We start from the raw sequence: 17,564 nt of genomic DNA, 5'->3' as shown, positions 1-17,564 counted from the left end.
AGGAGACTATGAGAGCCTCAAAAGAAAATTCGAGAAGTGCAAGCTTGGAGAGATCATATGAAGTGAGTTCAAGGCAAGAAGGGCTAATGAGTGTAGCGGTTCAAAGGCCTGAAGAGAAGAGAGCTGGTTCTTGACAAACCAAGATCAATGGGACATCAAGGACCGTGGAAACTACACTCTTTTTACTTAACAAAGTTTTTCCCAAGTGGTTTTCTTTGTTAAGGTTTTTAATGAGGTAGTCGACACGAGTCCACCCTTGATCTTTGGTCCCCATGGTGCCCTGCAGATCAAGCGTGCGGGGGAGTATTAGAGAGTAAGGAGGAAGAGAGAGGAGAGGCCGGTAAGGCCGAGCCTTGAAGGAAGAGGAGAAACGGCCGGTAAGGTCGTGTACACCAAGAGAATGGCCGGAGAGGCCATGGGAGGCATGAGAGCGGCCAGTTAGGCCGCGAACAAGAGAAGAAAGGCCGTGAAGGCCCATGGAGGCACATGTGAGATGTGCCAATCTCGTGTCCGTACGGTCAGCCTTCCCTTATGTCCGTACGGTCGTGCTCTTAGGGCTGCTCTCGGTCCATGTGATGGAAAGGCCGAGTTTGAGTGGCTTAGGAGAAGGAAAACGAGGCCTTATAAGAGAGAGAGGCCCATGAAGAAGAAGAAAGGAAATCGCACAAGGAAAAGAAGGAGAGAATCACGTGTGAGATATGGTGAAGGAAGGAAGTCGCTTTCACCAAGTTGAATTGGGATGTCCCTATCACCTTCTTCTTCTCTCTTTGTGTCTAACGGTCATATGACCTTCTTCTCCTATATTAATGTATAATCTCTCATATGTATAACATCACAATATTATCTAATACTAAGAGAATCCGTTTCCCATCTTCTCCTCTCTACACAAGTGTTTATGTTCTTATTAGCAATGTAGAGAGCCTAGGGGTAAACGGTTAGAGGCTGCCCTTAAGGCAGCCTATTCTCTTCCCAAATCTCACCTAAAGTCTTCTTATTTACTCTTTACTAAGCCTTGTTTATGGGGAGTTCATCACAAGTTGATGTTCTCTCCTCCCCCTTGAGAATGAGTTAGTTTGTTGTGGGTAAAGGGGGATTCATTCACCAAGTGTTTGTCTACCCTCTCTTGTGAGCTTTGTCTCATAAATCCCAACACCTTAAACCCGTTTTATCCCAAAACAGGTTAAAACCTAGTAAACAGGGTAAAACCGAGAGAAAACATTGATTCAAAGCAGTAAACAGCTATGTTACTCTTTCTAGGGTCAAAATATGTAACAATCCAATGCATTTGACTAATTATAAGAGTTCGGGTTGAATTTGGAGTGTTTAGACAACACTTAAACCCGTTTTATCCCAAAACAGGCTAAAACCGAGAAAACATTGACTCGAAGAAGTTAACAGCTTTGTTACTGTTTCTAGGGTCAGAATGTGTGACATTCCAATGCATTTTACTAATTTTTAGAGTTCGGGATGAATTTGGAGTGTTTAGACAACCTTTAAACCCGTTTTATCCCCAAACAGGCTAAAACCGAGTAAACAGGCTAAAACCGAGAGAAAACATTGATTCAAAGAAGTAAACAGCTATGTTACTCTTTCTCGGGTCAAGATATGTAACAATCCAATGCATTTGACTAATTATAAGAGTTCGGGTTGAATTTGGAGTGTTTAGCCACCACTTTTACCCAATTTGTCCCGAAACAGGCTAACACCTAGAAAACATTGATTCGAAGAAGTAAACAGCTTTGTTACTGTTTCTAGGGTCAGAATTTGTGACAATCCAATGCATTTGACTAATTGTTAGAGTTCAGGATGAATTTGGAGTGTTTAGACAACACTTAAATCCTTTTTATCCCAAAACTGGCTAAAACCGAGTAAACAGGGTAAAACCGAGAGAAAACATTGATTCAAAGCAGTAAAAAGCTATGTTACTATTTTTAGGGTCAAAATATGTAACAATCCAATGCATTTGACTAATTATAAGAGTTCGGGTTGAATATGGAGTGTTTAGACACCACTTTTACCCAATTTGTCCCAAAACAGGCTAACACCGAGAAAACATTGATTCGAAGAAGTAAACAGCTTTGTTACTGTTTCTAGGGTCAGAATTTGTGACAATCCAATGCATTTGACTAATTGTTAGAGTTCAGGATGAATTTGGAGTGTTTAGACAACACTTAAATCCGTTTTATCCCAAAACAGGCTAAAACCGGGTAAACAGGATAAAACCGAGAGAAAACATTGATTCGAAGCAGTAAACAGTTAGATTACTATTTTTAGGGTCAAAATATGTAACAATCCAATGCATTTGACTAATTATAAGAGTTCGGGTTTAATTTGGAGTGTTTAGACACCACTTTTACCCATTTTGTCCCGAAACAGGCTAACACCGAGAAAACATTGATTCGAAGAAGTAAACAGCTTTGTTACTGTTTCTAGGGTCAGATTGTGTGACAATCCAATGCATTTTACTAATTGTTAGTGTTCGGGATGAATTTGGAGTGTTTAGACAACACTTAAATCCGTTTTATCCCAAAACAGGCTAAAATCGAGTAAACAGGCTAAAACCGAGAGAAAACATTGATTCAAAGAAGTAAACAGCTATGTTACTCTTTCTCGGGTCAAAATATGTAACAATCCAATGCATTTGACTAATTATAAGAGTTTGGGTTGAATTTGGAGTGTTTAGACACCACTTTTACCCATTTTGTCCCGAACCAGGCTAAAACCGAGAAAACATTGATTCGAAGAAGTTAACAGCTTTGTTACTGTTTCTAGGGTCAGATTGTGTGACAATCCAATGCATTTTACTAATTTTTAGAGTTCGGGATGAATTTGGAGTGTTTAGACAACACTTAAACCCGTTTTATCCCCAAACAGGCTTAAACCGAGTAAACAGGCTAAAACCAAGAGAAAACATTGATTCAAAGAAGTAAACAGCTATGTTACTCTTTCTCGGGTCAAAATATGTAACAATCCAATGCATTTGACTAATTATAAGAGTTTGGGTTGAATTTGGAGTGTTTAGACACCACTTTTACCCATTTTGTCCCGAAACAGGCTAAAACCGAGAAAACATTGATTCGAAGAAGTTAACAGCTTTGTTACTGTTTCTAGGGTCAGATTGTGTGACAATCCAATGCATTTTACTAATTTTTAGAGTTCGGGATGAATTTGGAGTGTTTAGACAACCCTTAAACCCGTTTTATCCCAAAACAGGTTAAAACCGAGTAAACAGGGTAAAACCGAGAGAAAACATTGATTCAAAGCAGTAAACAGCTATGTTACTCTTTCTAGGGTCAAAATATGTAACAATCCAATGCATTTGACTAATTATAAGAGTTCGGGTTGAATATGGAGTGTTTAGACACCACTTTTACCCAATTTGTCCCGAAACAGGCTAACACCTAGAACTACATTGATTCGAAGAAGTAAACAGCTTTGTTACTGTTTCTAGGGTCAGAATTTGTGACAATCCAATGCATTTGACTAATTGTTAGAGTTCAGAATGAATTTGGAGTGTTTAGACAACACTTAAATCCGTTTTATCCCAAAACTGGCTAAAACCGGGTAAACAGGATAAAACCGAGAGAAAACATTGATTCGAAGCGGTAAACAGTTAGATTACTATTTTTAGGGTCAAAATATGAAACAATCCAATGCATTTGACTAATTATAAGAGTTCGGGTTCAATTTGGAGTGTTTAGACACCACTTTTACCCATTTTGTCCCGAAACAGGCTAACACCGAGAAAACATTGATTCGAAGAAGTAAACAGCTTTGTTACTGTTTCTAGGGTCAGAATTTGTGACAATCCAATGCATTTTACTAATTGTTAGTGTTCGGAATGAATTTGGAGTGTTTAGACAACACTTAAATCCGTTTTATCCCAAAACAGGCTAAAATCGAGTAAACAGGCTAAAACCGAGAGAAAACATTGATTCAAAGAAGTAAACAGCTATGTTACTCTTTCTCGGGTCAAAATATGTAACAATCCAATGCATTTGACTAATTATAAGAGTTTGGGTTGAATTTGGAGTGTTTAGACACCACTTTTACCCATTTTGTCCCGAACCAGGCTAAAACCGAGAAAACATTGATTCGAAGAAGTTAACAGCTTTGTTACTGTTTCTAGGGTCAGATTGTGTGACAATCCAATGCATTTTACTAATTTTTAGAGTTCGGGATGAATTTGGAGTGTTTAGACAACCCTTAAACCCGTTTTATCCCAAAACAGGTTAAAACCTAGTAAACAGGGTAAAACCGAGAGAAAACATTGATTCAAAGCAGTAAACAGCTATGTTACTCTTTCTCGGGTCAAAATATGTAACAATCCAATGCATTTGACTAATTATAAGAGTTTGGGTTGAATTTGGAGTGTTTAGACACCACTTTTACCCATTTTGTCCCGAAACAGGCTAAAACCGAGAAAACATTGATTCCAAGAAGTTAACAGCTTTGTTACTGTTTCTAGGGTAAGATTGGGTGACAATCCAATGCATTTTACTAATTTTTAGAGTTCGGGATGAATTTGGAGTGTTTAGACAACCTTTAAACCCGTTTTATCCCAAAACAGGTTAAAACCGAGTAAACAGGGTAAAACCGAGAGAAAACATTGATTCAAAGCAGTAAACAGCTATGTTACTCTTTCTAGGGTCAAAATATGTAACAATCCAATGCATTTGACTAATTATAAGAGTTCGGGTTGAATTTGGAGTGTTTAGACACCACTTTTACCCAATTTGTCCCGAAACAGGCTAACACCTAGAAAACATTGATTCGAAGAAGTAAACAGCCTTGTTACTGTTTCTAAGGTCAGAATTTGTGACAATCCAATGCATTTGACTAATTGTTAGAGTTCAGGATGAATTTGGAATGTTTAGACAACACTTAAATCCTTTTTATCCCAAAACTGGCTAAAACCGGGTAAACAGGATAAAACCGAGAGAAAACATTGATTCGAAGCAGTAAACAGCTAGATTACTATTTTTAGGGTCAAAATATGAAACAATCCAATGCATTTGACTAATTATAAGAGTTCGGGTTGAATTTGGAGTGTTTAGACACCACTTTTACCCATTTTGTCCCGAAACAGGCTAACACCGAGAAAACATTGATTCGAAGAAGTAAACAGCTTTGTTACTGTTTTTTTAGGGTCAGAATTTGTGACAATCCAATGCATTTGACTAATTGTTAGTGTTCGGGATGAATTTGGAGTGTTTAGACAACACTTAAATCCGTTTTATCCCAAAACAGGCTAAAATCGAGTAAACAGGCTAAAACCGAGAGAAAACATTGATTCAAAGAAGTAAACAGCTATGTTGCTCTTTCTAGGGTCAAAATATGTAACAATGCAATGCATTTGACTAATTATAAGAGTTCGGGTTGAATTTGGAGTGTTTAGACACCACTTTTACCCATTTTGTCCCGAACCAGGCTAAAACCGAGAAAACATTGATTCGAAGAAGTTAACAGCTTTGTTACCGTTTCTAGGGTCAGATTGTGTGACAATCCAATGCATTTTACTAATTTTTAGAGTTCCGGAAGAATTTGGAGTGTTTAGACAACCCTTAAACCCGTTTTATCCCAAAACAGGTTAAAACCGAGTAAACAGGGTAAAACCGAGAGAAAACATTGATTCAAAGCAGTAAACAGCTATGTTACTCTTTCTAGGGTCAAAATATGTAACAATGCAATGCATTTGACTAATTATAAGAGTTCGGGTTGAATTTGGAGTGTTTAGACACCACTTTTACCCAATTTGTCCCGAAACAGGCTAAAACCAAGAAAACATTGATTCGAAGAAGTTAACAGCTTTGTTACTGTTTCTAGGGTCAGATTGTGTGACAATCCAATGCATTTTACTAATTTTTAGAGTTCGGGAAGAATTTGGAGTGTTTAGACAACCCTTAAACCCGTTTTATCCCAAAACAGATTAAAACCGAGTAAACAGGGTAAAACCGAGAGAAAACATTGATTCAAAGCAGTAAACAGCTATGTTACTCCTTCTAGGGTCAAAATATGTAATAATCCAATGCATTTGACTAATTATAAGAGTTCGGGTTGAATTTGGAGTGTTTAGACACCACTTTTACCCAATTTGTCCCGAAACAGGCTAACACCTAGAAAACATTGATTCGAAGAAGTAAACAGCATTGTTAATGTTTCTAGGGTCAGAATTTGTTACAATCCAATGCATTTGACTAATTGTTAGAGTTGAGGATGAATTTGGAGTGTTTAGACAACACTTAAATCCATTTTATCCCAAAACAGGCTAAAACCGGGTAAACAGGATAAAACCGAGAGAAAACATTGATTCGAAGCAGTAAACAGCTATATTACTATTTTTAGGGTCAAAATATGAAACAATCCAATGCATTTGACTAATTATAAGAGTTCGGGTTGAATTTGGAGTGTTTAGACACCACTTTTACCCATTTTGTCCCGAAACAGGCTAAAACCAAGAAAACATTGATTCGAAGAAGTTAACAGCTTTGTTACTGTTTCTAGGGTCAGATTGTGTGACAATCCAATGCATTTTACTAATTTTTAGAGTTCGGGAAGAATTTGGAGTGTTTAGACAACTCTTAAACCCGTTTTATCCCAAAACAGGTTAAAACCGAGTAAACAGGGTAAACCGAGAGAAAAAATTGATTCAAAGCAGTAAACAGCTATGTTACTCTTTCTAGGGTCAAAATATGTAACAATCCAATGCATTTGACTAATTATAAGAGTTCGGGTTGAATTTGGAGTGTTTAGACACCACTTTTACCCAATTTGTCCCGAAACAGGCTAACACCGAGAAAACATTGATTCGAAGAAGTTAACAGCTTTGTTACTGTTTCTAGGGTCAGATTGTGTGACAATCCAATGCATTTTACTAATTTTTAGAGTTCGGGATGAATTTGGAGTGTTTAGACAACCCTTAAACCCGTTTTATCCCAAAACAGATTAAAACCGAGTAAACAGGGTAAAACCGAGAGAAAACATTGATTCAAAGCAGTAAACAGCTATGTTACTCTTTCTAGGGTCAAAATATGTAACAATCCAATGCATTTGACTAATTATAAGAGTTCGGGTTGAATTTGGAGTGTTTAGACACCACTTTTACCCAATTTGTCCCGAAACAGGCTAACACCGAGAAAACATTGATTCGAAGAAGTAAACAGCTTTGTTACTGTTTCTAGGGTCAGAATTTGTGACAATCCAATGCATTTGACTAATTGTTAGAGTTCGGGATGAATTTGGAGTGTTTAGACAACACTTAAATCCATTTTATCCCAAAACAGGCTAAAACCGGGTAAACAGGATAAAACCGAGAGAAAACATTGATTCGAAGCAGTAAACAGCTATGTTGCTCTTTCTAGGGTCAAAATATGTAACAATCCAATGCATTTGACTAATTATAAGAGTTCGGGTTGAATTTGGATTGTTTAGACAACACTTAAACCCGTTTTATCCCAAAACAGGCTTAAACCGAGAAAACATTGACTCGAAGCAGTAAACAGCTTTTTTAAGGTTTATATGGTCAGAATGTGTGACATTCCAATGCATTTGACTAATTGTAAGAGTTCGGAATGAATTTGGAGTGTTTAGATAACACTTAAACCCGTTTTATCCCCAAACAGGCTTAAACCGAGTAAACAGGCTAAAACCGAGAGAAAACATTGATTCAAAGCAGTAAACAGCTATGTTACTCTTTCTCGGGTCAAAATATGTAACAATCCAATGCATTTGACTAATTATAAGAGTTTGGGTTGAATTTGGAGTGTTTAGACACCACTTTTACCCATTTTGTCCCGAAACAGGCTAAAACCGAGAAAACATTGATTCGAAGAAGTTAACAGCTTTGTTACTGTTTCTAGGGTCAGATTGTGTGACAATCCAATGCATTTTACTAATTTTTAGAGTTCGGGATGAATTTGGAGTGTTTAGACAACCTTTAAACCCGTTTTATCCCAAAACAGGTTAAAACCGAGTAAACAGGGTAAAACCGAGAGAAAACATTGATTCAAAGCAGTAAACAGCTATGTTACTCTTTCTAGGGTCAAAATATGTAACAATCCAATGCATTTGACTAATTATAAGAGTTCGGGTTGAATTTGGAGTGTTTAGACACCACTTTTACCCAATTTGTCCCGAAACAGGCTAACACCTAGAAAACATTGATTCGAAGAAGTAAACAGCTTTGTTACTGTTTCTAGGGTCAGAATTTGTGACAATCCAATGCATTTGACTAATTGTTAGAGTTCAGGATGAATTTGGAGTGTTTAGACAACAATTAAATCCTTTTTATCCCAAAACTGGCTAAAACCGGGTAAACAGGATAAAACCGAGAGAAAACATTGATTCGAAGCAGTAAACAGCTATATTACTATTTTTAGGGTCAAAATATGAAACAATCCAATGCATTTGACTAATTATAAGAGTTCGGGTTGAATTTGGAGTGTTTAGACACCACTTTTACCCATTTTGTCCCGAAACAGGCTAACACCGAGAAAACATTGATTCGAAGAAGTAAACAGCTTTGTTACTGTTTTTTTAGGGTCAGAATTTGTGACAATCCAATGCATTTGACTAATTGTTAGTGTTCGGGATGAATTTGGAGTGTTTAGACAACACTTAAATCCGTTTTATCCCAAAACAGGCTAAAATCGAGTAAACAGGCTAAAACCGAGAGAAAACATTGATTCAAAGAAGTAAACAGCTATGTTACTCTTTCTCGGGTCAAAATATGTAACAATCCAATGCATTTGACTAATTATAAGAGTTTGGGTTGAATTTGGAGTGTTTAGACACCACTTTTACCCATTTTGTCCCGAACCAGGCTAAAACCGAGAAAACATTTATTCGAAGAAGTTAACAGCTTTGTTACTGTTTCTAGGGTCAGATTGTGTGACAATCCAATGCATTTTACTAATTTTTAGAGTTCGGGATGAATTTGGAGTGTTTAGACAACCCTTAAACCCGTTTTATCCCAAAACAGGTTAAAACCTAGTAAACAGGGTAAAACCGAGAGAAAACATTGATTCAAAGCAGTAAACAGCTATGTTACTCTTTCTCGGGTCAAAATATGTAACAATCCAATGCATTTGACTAATTATAAGAGTTTGGGTTGAATTTGGAGTGTTTAGACACCACTTTTACCCATTTTGTCCCGAAACAAGCTAAAACCAAGAAAACATTGATTCGAAGAAGTTAACAGCTTTGTTACTGTTTCTAGGGTCAGATTGTGTGACAATCCAATGCATTTTACTAATTTTTAGAGTTCGGGATGAATTTGGAGTGTTTAGACAACCTTTAAACCCGTTTTATCCCAAAACAGGTTAAAACCGAGTAAACAGGGTAAAACCGAGAGAAAACATTGATTCAAAGCAGTAAACAGCTATGTTACTCTTTCTAGGGTCAAAATATGTAACAATCCAATGCATTTGACTAATTATAAGAGTTCGGGTTGAATTTGGAGTGTTTAGACACCACTTTTACCCAATTTGTCCCGAAACAGGCTAACACCTAGAAAACATTGATTCGAAGAAGTAAACAGCTTTGTTACTGTTTCTAGGGTCAGAATTTGTGACAATCCAATGCATTTGACTAATTGTTAGAGTTCAGGATGAATTTGGAGTGTTTAGACAACACTTAAATCCGTTTTATCCCAAAACTGGCTAAAACCGGGTAAACAGGATAAAACCGAGAGAAAACATTGATTCGAAGCAGTAAACAGCTATATTACTATTTTTAGGGTCAAAATATGAAACAATCCAATGCATTTGACTAATTATAAGAGTTCGGGTTGAATTTGGAGTGTTTAGACACCACTTTTACCCAATTTGTCCCGAAACAGGCTAACACCGAGAAAACATTGATTCGAAGAAGTAAACATCTTTGTTACTGTTTCTAGGGTCAGAATTTGTGACAATCCAATGCATTTGACTAATTGTTAGAGTTCGGGATGAATTTGGAGTGTTTAGACAACACTTAAATCCATTTTATCCCAAAACAGGCTAAAACCGGGTAAACAGGATAAAACCGAGAGAAAACATTGATACGAAGCAGTAAACAGGTTAAAACCGAGTAAACAGGGTAAAACCGAGAGAAAACATTGATTCAAAGCAGTAAACAGCTATGTTACTCTTTCTAGGGTCAAAATATGTAACAATCCAATGCATTTGACTAATTATAAGAGTTCGGGTTGAATTTGGAGTGTTTAGACACCACTTTTACCCAATTTGTCCCGAAACAGGCTAACACCTAGAAAACATTGATTCGAAGAAGTAAACAGCTTTGTTACTGTTTCTAGGGTCAGAATTTGTGACAATCCAATGCATTTGACTAATTGTTAGAGTTCAGGATGAATTTGGAGTGTTTAGACAACACTTAAATCCGTTTTATCCCAAAACTGGCTAAAACCGGGTAAACAGGATAAAACCGAGAGAAAACATTGATTCGAAGCAGTAAACAGCTATATTACTATTTTTAGGGTCAAAATATGAAACAATCCAATGCATTTGACTAATTATAAGAGTTCGGGTTGAATTTGGAGTGTTTAGACACCACTTTTACCCAATTTGTCCCGAAACAGGCTAACACCGAGAAAACATTGATTCGAAGAAGTAAACATCTTTGTTACTGTTTCTAGGGTCAGAATTTGTGACAATCCAATGCATTTGACTAATTGTTAGAGTTCGGGATGAATTTGGAGTGTTTAGACAACACTTAAATCCATTTTATCCCAAAACAGGCTAAAACCGGGTAAACAGGATAAAACCGAGAGAAAACATTGATACGAAGCAGTAAACAGCTATGTTGCTCTTTCTAGGGTCAAAATATGTAACAATCCAATGCATTTGACTAATTATAAGAGTTCGGGTTGAATTTGGAGTGTTTAGACAACACATAAACCCGTTTTATCCCAAAACAGGCTTAAACCGAGAAAACATTGACTCGAAGCAGTAAACAGCTTTTTTAAGGTTTATATGGTCAGAATGTGTGACATTCCAATGCATTTGACTAATTGTAAAAGTTCGGAATGAATTTGGAGTGTTTAGACAACACTTAAACCCGTTTTATCCCCAAACAGGCTTAAACCGAGTAAACAGGCTAAAACCGAGAGAAAACATTGATTCAAAGAAGTAAACAGCTATGTTACTCTTTCTCGGGTCAAAATATGTAACAATCCAATGCATTTGACTAATTATAAGAGTTTGGGTTGAATTTGGAGTGTTTAGACACCACTTTTACCCATTTTGTCCCGAAACAGGCTAAAACCGAGAAAACATTGATTCGAAGAAGTTAACAGCTTTGTTACTGTTTCTAGGGTCAGATTGTGTGACAATCCAATGCATTTTACTAATTTTTAGAGTTCGGGATGAATTTGGAGTGTTTAGACAACCCTTAAACCCGTTTTATCCCAAAACAGGTTAAAACCGAGTAAACAGGGTAAAACCGAGAGAAAACATTGATTCAAAGCAGTAAACAGCTATGTTACTCTTTCTAGGGTCAAAATATGTAACAATTCAATGCATTTGACTAATTATAAGAGTTCGGGTTGAATATGGAGTGTTTAGACACCACTTTTACCCAATTTGTCCCGAAACAGGCTAACACCTAGAAAACATTGATTCGAAGAAGTAAACAGCTTTGTTACTGTTTCTAGGGTCAGAATTTGTGACAATCCAATGCATTTCACTAATTGTTAGAGTTCAGGATGAATTTGGAGTGTTTAGACAACACTTAAATCCGTTTTATCCCAAAACTGGCTAAAACCGGGTAAACAGGATAAAACCGAGAGAAAACATTGATTCGAAGCAGTAAACAGCTATATTACTATTTTTAGGGTCAAAATATGAAACAATCCAATGCATTTGACTAATTATAAGAGTTCGGGTTGAATTTGGAGTGTTTAGACACCACTATTACCCAATTTGTCCCGAAACAGGCTAACACCGAGAAAACATTGATTCGAAGAAGTAAACATCTTTGTTACTGTTTCTAGGGTCAGAATTTGTGACAATCCAATGCATTTGACTAATTGTTAGAGTTCGGGATGAATTTGGAGTGTTTAGACAACACTTAAATCCATTTTATCCCAAAACAGGCTAAAACCGGGTAAACAGGATAAAACCGAGAGAAAACATTGATACGAAGCAGTAAACAGCTATGTTGCTCTTTCTAGGGTCAAAATATGTAACAATCCAATGCATTTGACTAATTATAAGAGTTCGGGTTGAATTTGGAGTGTTTAGACAACACATAAACCCGTTTTATCCCAAAACAGGCTTAAACCGAGAAAACATTGACTCGAAGCAGTAAACAGCTTTTTTAAGGTTTATATGGTCAGAATGTGTGACATTCCAATGCATTTGACTAATTGTAAAAGTTCGGAATGAATTTGGAGTGTTTAGACAACACTTAAACCCGTTTTATCCCCAAACAGGCTTAAACCGAGTAAACAGGCTAAAACCGAGAGAAAACATTGATTCAAAGAAGTAAACAGCTATGTTACTCTTTCTCGGGTCAAAATATGTAACAATCCAATGCATTTGACTAATTATAAGAGTTTGGGTTGAATTTGGAGTGTTTAGACACCACTTTTACCCATTTTGTCCCGAAACAGGCTAAAACCGAGAAAACATTGATTCGAAGAAGTTAACAGCTTTGTTACTGTTTCTAGGGTCAGATTGTGTGACAATCCAATGCATTTTACTAATTTTTAGAGTTCGGGATGAATTTGGAGTGTTTAGACAACCTTTAAACCCGTTTTATCCCAAAACAGGTTAAAACCGAGTAAACAGGGTAAAACCGAGAGAAAACATTGATTCAAAGCAGTAAACAGCTATGTTACTCTTTCTAGGGTCAAAATATGTAGCAATCCAATGCATTTGACTAATTATAAGAGTTCGGGTTGAATTTGGAGTGTTTAGACACCACTTTTACCCAATTTGTCCCGAAACAGGCTAACACCTAGAAAACATTGATTCGAAGAAGTAAACAGCTTTGTTACTGTTTCTAGGGTCAGAATTTGTGACAATCCAATGCATTTGACTAATTGTTAGAGTTCAGGATGAATTTGGAGTGTTTAGACAACACTTAAATCCTTTTTATCCCAAAACTGGCTAAAACCGGGTAAACAGGATAAAACCGAGAGAAAACATTGATTCGAAGCAGTAAACAGCTAGATTACTATTTTTAGGGTCAAAATATGAAACAATCCAATGCATTTGACTAATTATAAGAGTTCGGGTTGAATTTGGAGTGTTTAGACTATTGATCAAGAATAAGCCTATGGCGTCCGTACAGTCCGTACCGTCCGTACGTGCAAGCAATAAGGCCGAGTGAAGCACTAAGGCCGAGTCATCTATGTGTGAGGATAGTGAGGAGGCCTGCTCACCTCCGGCCCATGAGAAGGATCGAGAATCCCTTGTGTAGCCGTTAGGGAGAAAGCGCAAGTGGACAAGAGTGGAAGACTAGGACAAGTCGCTATCACCGATCACCTACCCCTCTCTCTCCTAATTGTCGATTTCTCTTGTTTCTACTTTAGGTCATGTGGTCGCCCTAGCTGCCTCCCTATTTAAACCCTTGTCATGTGTTGTATTTGAGATATTCTACCTAATTCTAATCTATTATCACTCTCTTTCATACTATTAGCCACCAACTCTTCTTCTTCATTCTAAACCTCTCAAATCTCTCTAAGTCTTCCGCTTATTTCAACATGGTATCAGAGCCAGGTTGTCGTTCTTGATAACCTATCTCTTCTATTCTTCCATTCTTCATTCTTGTTCACTCGATTCTCAGTCCTATTTCTCTTTATTCTCCGGGTAAAAGCTTTGTCCATCGGTCCATAGCGGTTAAACCATGGAAAACGCCAAACCCATTGTCATGCCGGTTGTTCTCAAAGGAACAAACTACTTGCTGTGGACTAGAACCACAAGAACTGCCCTTGGAGGTCGTGGTCTTTGGAGTCATGTCGAGAGTGACTATGCTCCAAAACAAAACCTAAAAGGAGAAGATGAAGGCGCTTCCGAGGAGGAAGTAGAAGAAGAGAGCGAGAGGAAGGCCAAGTGGTTCCAAGAAGACCAAGTTGTCCTATCTGTTCTCCAAAACTCTCTTGACACACCAATCCTTGAGGCCTACTCATATTGCGAGACGGCCAAGGAGTTGTGGGAGACACTTAAAGGTGTCTATGGCAATATCTCCAACTTGACTCGGGTCTTTGAGGTCAAGAAGGCCATAAATGAGCTTAACCAAGATGATGTGGAGTTCACTAAACATCTTGGCAAGTTTCGAGCTTTATGGTCCGAGCTTGACATGTTGCGGCCGAGTACACTCGATCCGAGTGTGTTGACTGAAAGAAAGGAGCAAGACAAGATCTTTGGTCTCCTTCTTACTTTAAACCCATCCTTCAACGATCTCTTGAAGCACATCCTCAGGGCAGAGAAACTTCCCTCTTTTGAAGACATTTGTTCACAAATCCAAAGAGAGCAAGGTTCTCTTGACTTGTTTAGCGGTAAGGGGGAGCTTGCTACGGCTAATAAAGGAGTGTACAAGCAAGAGGAGAGGAAGGTGTGGATATGCGACCACTGCAAGAGGCGGGGTCACCTGAAAGACAAGTGCTGGGTCCTCCACCCTCATCTCAAACCGGCCAAGTTCAAAGCAAACCTCTCAAAGGAAGCGGTTAGCGACAAGGGAGCCGGGCCGTCAAAGCAAGGAGATGAGGCAGCCATGACCGCAGCCTATGGAGAAGTGGTTAGGAAATCAGACCTTGAGGCGCTCATCCGTTCCATTGCCTCACTCAAGGAGTCTGGTATCTCTTTCTTTACCTCTAAGCCTAGTAAATCTCTTGTCATAGACTCGGGTGCTTCTCACCACATGATTAGTAATCCTAGTCTAATTGACAATATAAAACCGGCTTTAGGAAATGTTATAATTGCAAATGGAGAACAAATACCAGTGAAAGGAATAGGGGACTTGAAACTATTTGATAAAACCACAAAAGCTTTCTTTATGCCTACCTTCACATCTAATCTTCTATCGGTTAAGAGAACCACTAATGATTTGAATTGTTATGCAATCTTTGGTCCTAATAGTGTTCATTTTCAGGATATTGAGACTGGAAAAGTTCTTGGAGAGGGACAAGGGAGTGGAGATCTCTATGTCCTAGAGAAAACCTCGCCAAGTTTATCTACTAAATCTTGTTTTGTTGTTAATTTGGATAGTGTGTGGCATGCTAGATTAGGCCATCCTCATTCTCGTGCCCTTGCTTTAATGTTACCAAGTGTTTCTTTTGATAGTTCAATGTGTGAGTCTTGTATTCTTGGTAAACATTGCAAATCTATTTTTCCCAAGTCTAAAACTATTTATGAGCATTGTTTTGATTTAGTGCACTCGGATGTGTGGACTTCACCATGCCTTTCTAGAGATAATAACAAATATTTTGTGACTTTTATTGATGAAAAATCTAAGTACACATGGATTACTTTGTTGCCTTCAAAGGATAGAGTGTTTGATGCTTTTATAAACTTTCAAAATTATGTTACTAATCATTTCAATGCTAAAATTAAGGTACTTAGATCAGACAATGGTGGAGAGTATACAAGTCACAAATTCAGAGAACACCTAGCAAAACACGGCATACTACACCAAACAAGTTGTCCCTATACGCCCCAACAAAATGGTGTGGCCGAGAGGAAGAACCGACATCTAATGGAGGTGGCACGGTCGATGATGTTCCATTCACACGTTACAAGGCGATATTGGGGTGATGCTGTGATGACAGCATGCTACCTGATCAATCGGACACCAACCAAAGTCCTTAATGACCTATCGCCATTTGAGGTATTGAATGGATTTAAACCATCTCTAGAGCACTTACGGGTCTTTGGGTGTGTTTCTTTTGTACTTGTGCCAGGAGAACAGCGGAGTAAGCTCGATCCCAAAAGCATAAGGTGTATGTTCATCGGCTACTCCACTACTCAAAAGGGATACAAGTGTTTTGACCCAAAGACAAGCCGGCTGTATGTATCAAGAGATGTTCGGTTCTTGGAAAATGTGGGTTATTTTGATAACAAAGACTGGAACAGCTTGAAGGATCTTTCATCATCACCAAATGATAGAGCCTCCAGCCTTAAGTTTCTCCTTGACCATCTCGGAAATCCGCCTACGGCCACAGCCCTTCCTCAGCCAGAACCCAACCCGAGCTCCATTGACCATACGCTCGAGCCGGAAGGTGCTATGCCCGAGATGATATCCCCGGACCATGAGATGCCCGAGTCAAACCAGAGCATGACCGAGGCACATGAGATGCCCGAGCCAAACTCAAGCCTGACCGAGACACGACCTGATGCTGAACCGGTCATCGAAGATGTCACTCAGTCCAGCCAATCAGTGCCGCCAGCTCAACCAGCTCCACGACGAAGCACGCGTGTCCGGCCTCACCCCTCTACATGGAAAGATAAGAGGGTCTACTACAACAGTCAAGCCGTCGCACATCCTATCCAAGCCGTATGTTCGCTCGAGCTGCTTCCGACCGAGCACCAAGCCTTCTTCGGCCAAGTTGATGAACACTGGGTTCCCCAAACGTACGAGGAGGCCAAAGAACATAAGGTATGGGTAGATGCTGTGGAGGATGAAGCTGGTGCAATGATCAGAAATCACACATGGGATGAGGCTGACCTCCCCAAAGGGAAGAAGGCCGTAAGTTCAAAGTGGGTATTCACCATCAAGTTCTTGAGCACGGGAGAGATTGAAAGGCATAAGGCACGGCTGGTGGCCCGAGGGTTCACTCAAACCTATGGAGATGACTACATGGCAACGTTTGCTCCCGTGGCCAAATTGCATACCGTGCGAGTAGTGCTATCGTTGGCCGTGAACCTTTCTTGGGACTTATGGCAAATGGATGTGAAGAATGCGTTCCTCCAAGGCGAGCTAGATGAAGAAGTGTACATGACTCCTCCGCCTGGTCTTGAGGACATTGTTGCTCCCGGGAAAGTCTTACGGTTACGCAAGGCCATCTATGGCCTCAAACAGTCACCACGCGCCTGGTACCATAAGCTCAGCTCCACTCTTAAGGCGAATGGCTTTAGACGATCGGAGGCTGATCACACTCTTTTCACTCTCAAGACATCACTTGGCCTGGTTGTGGTGCTGGTTTATGTCGATGACATCATCGTGACTGGCGATGACAAGGCCGGTATTGTTGCCATTAAAGACTCTCTCAAGTCTGCCTTTGACATTAAGGACCTCGGAGAGCTCAAATACTTCCTCGGCATCGAAATCTGCCGTTCCCCGGAGGGTATCTTCCTCTCACAACGCAAGTATGCTCTGGACTTGCTTGCTGAGACAGGCAAACTTGGTACGGTTCCAGCTACTACACCACTGGATGAAGATTACCAGCTCAAGCGAAAGGGGGAGAGCATTCGGGCGAAGGAAGGCAAACCACGCGAACCATTGGACGAGCCGTTCCCGGACGTCACACGCTACCGACGGCTTGTAGGTAAGTTGATCTATTTAACTATCACACGACCTGATATCTCTTATGCTGTGAATCAGGTGAGTCAGCACATGCAAGCTCC

The sequence above is a fragment of the Camelina sativa genome, chromosome 4, assembly GCF_030686135.1.
Source record: "Camelina sativa cultivar CO46 ecotype springtype chromosome 4, ASM3068613v1".
Classification (NCBI taxonomy): domain Eukaryota; kingdom Viridiplantae; phylum Streptophyta; class Magnoliopsida; order Brassicales; family Brassicaceae; genus Camelina; species Camelina sativa.
Note: the sequence above shows the minus strand (reverse complement) of the source record.